This window comes from Terrapene carolina, unplaced genomic scaffold (genome assembly GCF_002925995.2).
Source record: "Terrapene carolina triunguis isolate 2854851 unplaced genomic scaffold, T_m_triunguis-2.0 Scaffold234, whole genome shotgun sequence".
In the NCBI taxonomy this organism is placed as follows: Eukaryota; Metazoa; Chordata; order Testudines; family Emydidae; genus Terrapene; species Terrapene triunguis.
Window position 1 is genome coordinate 13,181,106 of NW_020664585.1, and position 6,875 is coordinate 13,187,980.

Below are 6,875 nucleotides of genomic sequence, written 5' to 3' on the forward strand. Positions count from 1 at the left end.
TGAGGCACGCTCGGAAGCCATGCATTTATTTTGAATGGGTATAAAACCTTGCTCTGTGGGATAGCTGAGATGTGCATCAACTCCCTGTGATATGGTCAGGGCACAAATTAGAGGAGTTGTAACAGTATGTAGCAGAGTCTTTGCATGTTGTAAAGTACCACGGGCTGGGGCAGGGCTTTTCTTTTGAAGCTGCCCTTTGGGGAGTTAAAGGACTGTGGGGAAAACTTCTAGCCAAGCAAACTTCAGAGAAGAACCATGTAAACAGCGCTTTAAACAGTAGGTTGACAACTTTCTGCTGAGTCCATGGGACTCTGTGCATAGTCAACAAACCACAGGGGAAGGGATGAACACAAGGGAAACCAGTGCTCTCTTCTGTTTTATAAAAGTGTTAAAAATGCGCTTGAGGGGCCCGTGGATTTTGGTGACACTAGTGTAAATTGCACTGCCTTTCAGACACTCATGAGCTATTTTAGAGCTGTTGCTTTTTTAGTCTAAAAACTTAAGCCAAGACATTTCTCCAGCAAATTTGGCTTTGTTCCCATTTTATATTTCTTAGCTGGTAAACACGTCTGTAAAAACATGTTCAGTCCACTGTCAAAGTTCAAAGGGAGGGTGGTGCCAGCGAGGAAGTGCTCAAGAGGTGGGTGTTTGAAAACCCAGAGGCTACAAAACTCAAGTGTTCCAACTTTAGCTACATGCACAAATCCCTTCTTCTTTTTAAGCTCCATTTTTTAAAATGGGGAGTTAACTCAATCAAAGCACATTTTAACCACACAGCACCTACTTCAAACTACCATCAGAAAAGCGATAGTCCTCCGCCTTCCCCTTCAACCATGCTTTGTTGCTAGTTTTATAGTGAGCTGACCTTAGAAGCATACTGTTTAGGTCTGTGCTGATGGATGGCGCTCTTGGAACTGATCAGACTTAGTAGCTAAAGAACTTTGAACGACTGATGGATTTTGTGGTGGGGACCCGGAGGGGTGGTTCAGGCAGGTCGCAGGAGATTGTGCAGCAGAATGGCTAATAGGCTAAAATGGATTTTGTGGGCAGAGAATGAACACCATTCAGACAAACCCCACTGCTTGGATTTTAATGGACTCTGTGTGCCTTAAATATACTGCCATGAATGGAGTGTGGACGACAGGTGCTGGCTTGACAGCCCTGGGGGTTAGCGTCTGTCATTCTCCAGCTGGGGACGGTGTGTGTAGCAGGAGGGCAAAATGCACAGTAGTGTTGTGAGGCAGTCTCCCTCAGGGAGCTGAACTGAAATCTCTCGGGTTAGTGTACACATGGGGTTGTCTCTGTCTCCTTACTGTGTCTGGGTCCAGCGCCCAGCACAACCGTCCCCCAGGCCTGACTAGGGCCTTTGGGCTCTACCGCAGTACAAATATGTATGGCTACTATTCCTCACACGATCCAACAAATATTAGAAATGAGGCTATCACAGTGAACCCCTCCAACCTCTAGCAGCTCAGCGCCCAGCTGGTGGATTTGCTGTGCTAAATTCATCACTTGCTTCAGGGGGGTTCCAGCAGAGATGAATGTGGGACTGAAAGTTGGGTGTGGGCTGAGTGCTGGCCTGAGAACCAGGCCCTCCTGGGAGTTTCAAATACTAGTTTTGCTCCAGGCTCTGTCTGTGCCCTGAGGCCAGTCACTTCACCCCTGTGGGACTCACTTTCTCCATCTGTATAATGGGTTGCTTTGAGGCTTAATTAAGGGATCTTGGGTAAGTGTCACTAATTGTGAGTTACAGTAGCTCCAGTTGGAAGAAAAACTGGGTCAGTCAGGAATCTTAAAGTTCCTAACACTTGGCGTTAGGAAGGTGAAACTTTCTCATTCCATTTTTTAATATTTATGCTAAACTAGTGTGGTTATGAACATCTGACTCTAAAGGCCTTTTAGCTCTAAATATTCATCACTTTAATGCCACTGAACTCGTTTTATTCACACATGGCTTGTTTTGTAGCCCTCATTAAAAAAGTAAAGTAAATCCATTTACTCATGTCTGAATATCAGTGACATCATCGCAGACTTTTCAGAAGCCTTCCGGATCCATCACTAACTTGGAGCTGTGAGCAGCTGACCTTCCAATGATCAGCCCCTCACCATCCATCCATCTTCTCGCTGCTCAGCCCCAGCTCTGATGATCCCCCACCATTCCTTCCATAATAACTTTCTCAAGGTTAAAAAAAAAAAATCAAGCCAAGGCTGAAGACGTGAAATATTGAAACTTCCACTATCATCGTCTATATTAAAAAAAAATTTAAAAAAAGCTTTTATTGACTGATTTTCTCTTATGATAGGAGTCATATTTTAGTGCAAAGGGGTAGAGTTAAGGTTAAGTGTACAGCCTTAATACTAACGTTTCTGACTTGAGTACTTGCTTGCTATTAATACTGGTTTTGTAAGCATGGAGTTACAAGTATATTAAAATATTTGCTTTGTGACATATGTATTACTATTAAAAATAAAATAGCCACACCTGTAACATTTCATATATAGTTACTGTGGATCTTTAATCAGCTGTGCCTCGTTTCCAGATGAGACTGGACAGGCTGCCTTTGTAGATCAAATGTGTCACCTAGAGGGAGCACTCAACTTGAAATGGTCTCTTAAAGCTTTAACGCATCCAAGTTAATGAAAGGAGAAGACATTCAACTTGAAAGTTCCACGGAGAGGCACGTGCCACAAGTTTTCAACCTACCCCTAGCCTTCCGTGCAGAGCTTAAAGCCATTAAACGGGTCAGCCATTAAAAGCAGTGAGGAACAAAGCAGAACCATTGCTAATCTATGTAATCATTTGGCATTTTTCTCTCAAAGGTGGCAGCAGCTCCCTTACTGTCTAGCCCACATACAGCTGCTGAGCAGGGCTTCTACTTATCTCTTCTTGGACATCTGGTCTTCTTATGAGCAGGGGATTTGGGACATCACTCCAGTCAGGCCTTTGCTGCAAAGCTAACGTGGGGCATATCTTTCTCAGCAGGATGTGCCATAGAATGCTGTATTACTCCCTAACTAGCATGTGTTGAGTCCTGTGTAACCAGCAGCACTCCGCCACTGAATGTGTGATTCTGAGCCGTAACAGTCAGGCACAGGATAGGAGAAAGTGGCTTGGAGGGTAGTACGTGATTCACGTAGGAGCAGGCTGCGCTGGAACAACTGTCTGGGCATTGCAGTTGAAGACAGTATGTATAGTCCTCAAGTCAGGCTAATTAGTTTGCTGCTGGTCTGTTAGGTTCGACAAGGATGCATGTTTCAGAGGGAAGTCTTAATTGTGCATATCAGAGATGGGCCCAGTTCTGGGTGAACAGTTCCCCTGAGTTCCAGGGTGTTCAGGCCCACCTCCCACATATTGGCACATGTATGGGTTAGACTGATTATACTGGCTGGAAGTACAAATATGGAGCCATTGCTTCAGACCAGATCTGCCATCACTATCATTCAGTCCAAAAGGAAAGGACAGGATTTAAATTCCACTAATCTTAGAGGGCCAAAGTATCAAAGGAAGGTGTAAGAAGGTGCATGTGGCTATTAAACCGGAAACGCCCCCAACCTGTGCAATGCAAATAGGCGTTTGTAGGTGGAAACCATGTAGTTTTGTGTACAAAGGGTCTGTCAGATGTACAGCCTCTCCAGTGTGCTCCTAGAAAGGAGGATTGGGTGAGTGCACCAGAAATGCCCACCAGCAATATTTTGACCTGTTGGTTGCAGGGATCTCCCTATATTTTTAATGTAATTATTTTTTTTCCCAATGAGCAGAATTTTGTCCTTGTTATTTGTATTACAGTAGCGCATAGAGAACTGGGCCCCGTTGTGCTGGATAGAGCTGGCTGGAAAATTTGGCAACAATTTTCCATTGAAAAACACAATTGTGTCAAAATGAATGTGTTGATTGTGACAATTTTTTTGATGGGGGGAAAAGTCAAAATGTTTTGTTTCAACAGTGTTGATCTGATTCATTTCTATTTTTATATTCCAGTCCAAGTAATGTAAATATTGTTATGTATTTAATATTGTGCATATAGGATATAGTTAACATTTTAATATGGAAAAATGAAATGAATCAAAACAACTCTGTATTGATTTTGTAAGTGATATTGTAAGTGAAATTAAGTGATATTGTCAACAATTTTTTTTCCAGATTTTCTGTTTATAGAAAATGTTGCATTTCTATTCCAAATTGGACCTATTCTTTTTTAAATACAGGAATTTCTTGTGGAAGGGAACTTCTGGTACTTGACCAGCTCTAGTGTGATGCACTGCAATATACAATTTCAATTAAGCTTAAACCTGTTCTTAATCAACTTAAGCTAAACCCTGGTAAGCCTGGTATAAGTCCAAATAAGAGTGTCAACTTTAGCTTTTTGCATTGGTTTAGAATCACGCTGTATGTTAAACTGGTGCACCCCTGCATGCAGGCAAACTCCCACAGCTAATGTCTAACCCGATTAGATAAGAGAGCTGTACTTCCCACTGCCAGAGTGCGCTAACTTCCCCCTGTTCCCTCAGGATGCAAACTCTCTCTCTGATAACACGAAATCAAGACAAAGCTGAACACTTTGGGTTTGTCTACTCTGCAAAGGAAAACCCATGGCACTGAATCTCAGAGCGCTGGTCAATTAACTCAGGCTTGCAGGGCTAAAAATAGCAGTATAGCCATTTCCACTTGGGCTGGAGCCCAGGCTCTGAGACCTTCCCCACTTGCTGGGTTTCAGAACCTGGGCCTCCAGTCCAAGCCCAAACATCGACACTGCTATTTTTAGCCCCGCAGCCCCAGCCCTGCAAATCTGAGTCAATTGACCTGGGCTCTGAGACTCAGCGCTGAGGGTTTTGCTTTGCAGTGTAGCCAGACCCTTTGACAAGAGTATATAAAATCTCTCCCTACATCCCCAGTTGGGCCCCAATTCAGCAAAGTTCTTAAGCATATGCCTAAGTCCATCTCTACTTAGTACATTGTTTAAGTGGTTTTTTTTTTTCCCCATTTGAAGTCTACGGGACTTAAAGTTAGGCCCATGTTTATGTTGTTTGCTGAATCAGTGTCTATTTCCTCTGACATAAAAAACAAAATCTGCCTTCTGTATTACGTATGAATTGGAGCATTGTGGATGTTTGATCTTTTAATTTTTCCTGGACAATTAGCCGTTAAAGGTCAGGCAATATACAGTATAAAAGAAAGGTAATTATCCCTGGATTTAGTATAAGTCTCCGATGTGAGCTATGATCTTGATATACCAAGTTGTTAACCATCCCTATATAGATATTGCACAGGCAAAACAATTTTTTTTTGGGGGGGGGGGTAGAATTGCCATAATGCACAAGGAAGAACTCGCCTACCAAAAGTCATTCTTTTCAAAAAGTGAAGTGGTTATGGTTAAAGTGGTGAATTTCCACAGCCTCTCCTTACTCCAGGACTAGGGGAGCTGCAGTAGGAGTAATCCCCTTGATCTCGTATAAAATGCATTTTAAACATTAAAAACACTGTCCTCTCAAAAACCCCAAATGGACAAACTGAAGAGGCCGGTGCTAAAGCAGAGAAGCCAGAGTCCACTCCTTGAAGTGTGTGAGTCTGAAGAGAAGTTGGGGTGGGGAGGGGAATTCACAACAAACTTGTAACCTTTATACAGTCTTTAAAAATCAAATAAATAATATTTCTTCGGCCAAATAAAAGATTAGAGCAAATTGCAGAAGCAAATAATTTGTTCCCTTCCACTGCTCTTCAGTTCACCCTGTCTGATGCATGATAAGTGGTTAGTAAGATTTCAGCCTTCTATTATCTAATTAAAATTAAGGCCTGTGATGTGGCATGGGTTGCTGAGACCTGTCTGGCAGAGGTGGCAGGGCTGTTTGGCTGGGTCCTCCATACGGTAGGACCAGATTGGCAAGGAGGTGATGGGAATGTGCTGTTTTTGCATCCATTCTGAAGTGGAGCAGGGCTCCCACCTCAAAACAGTGAGTTCAGGATGCAGTGACCATGGGCTGAGTTTTGATGCCTGCTGTGGAGATTCTCTAAGGCCAACAAGGGAAAAGCTCCTATTCTCTGCCCCTTGTGCCATTCTGTAGCCTCTGCTCCAGCTTTTGGGCATGTGTAGGTTTGTGCCCCTGCTGCTTCCGGCTGGAGGGGCCAGGGGACTGTATAGTGGAAGATCAATAGGCTCTGCTTCCCCAAGCCCTACGCATGGTGGTTCTCAGGGGGACCCTGTGAAATTGGATTTTCTGATGCAATGGGGGGGCTCATCCCCCTATCCGGCTACCAATCCTCTATCACCCTCTATGTAGCGGAACCACTGCCATGAGGCCTTCTAGCATCAGGAATGGATTTGCCTCAGTGAAAGTCATGAGCTGCCTCCCTTCATCTCCATGCGGTAACCAAATCTTTCCTGTCTTGGTTTTGTCCCCTCAACACTGCAATGAAGGGCTTTCCATTGCCCGTCTAGCAACTCCCCCCGATCTGAGAAAATCAAACCTTAACAAGTAGGAGCAACGGGATTTCTCTGGTGCCTCTGGTGGCCTTATTCACTCCCTCTCTCTGGGCAATGTTATAAAGCACGTCTGTCTCAAAGTTACTCCTGCAGTTTAATAGCCGAGCTGTTGCGTTGCACCAGACTGCATCAAGAGGCAGGTAATTGCAAATAATTTTCACAGGAAGTGTTGCATCCAGAGCCATCTAAAGAGAGAGAGAGAGAGAGAGAGACACACACACACACACACAACCATAACCACATCCTTTTTTTTTTCAAGTGGTGGTGTCGCCGTGTTGGTCCCAGGCTATGTGAGAAACAAGGTAGGTGTAATATCTTTTATTGGACCAACTTCTGTTTCCTTCCCAGATCTGAAGAGGAGCTTGGTGAAGCTTGTACTGTACCTTCCACCAAGAG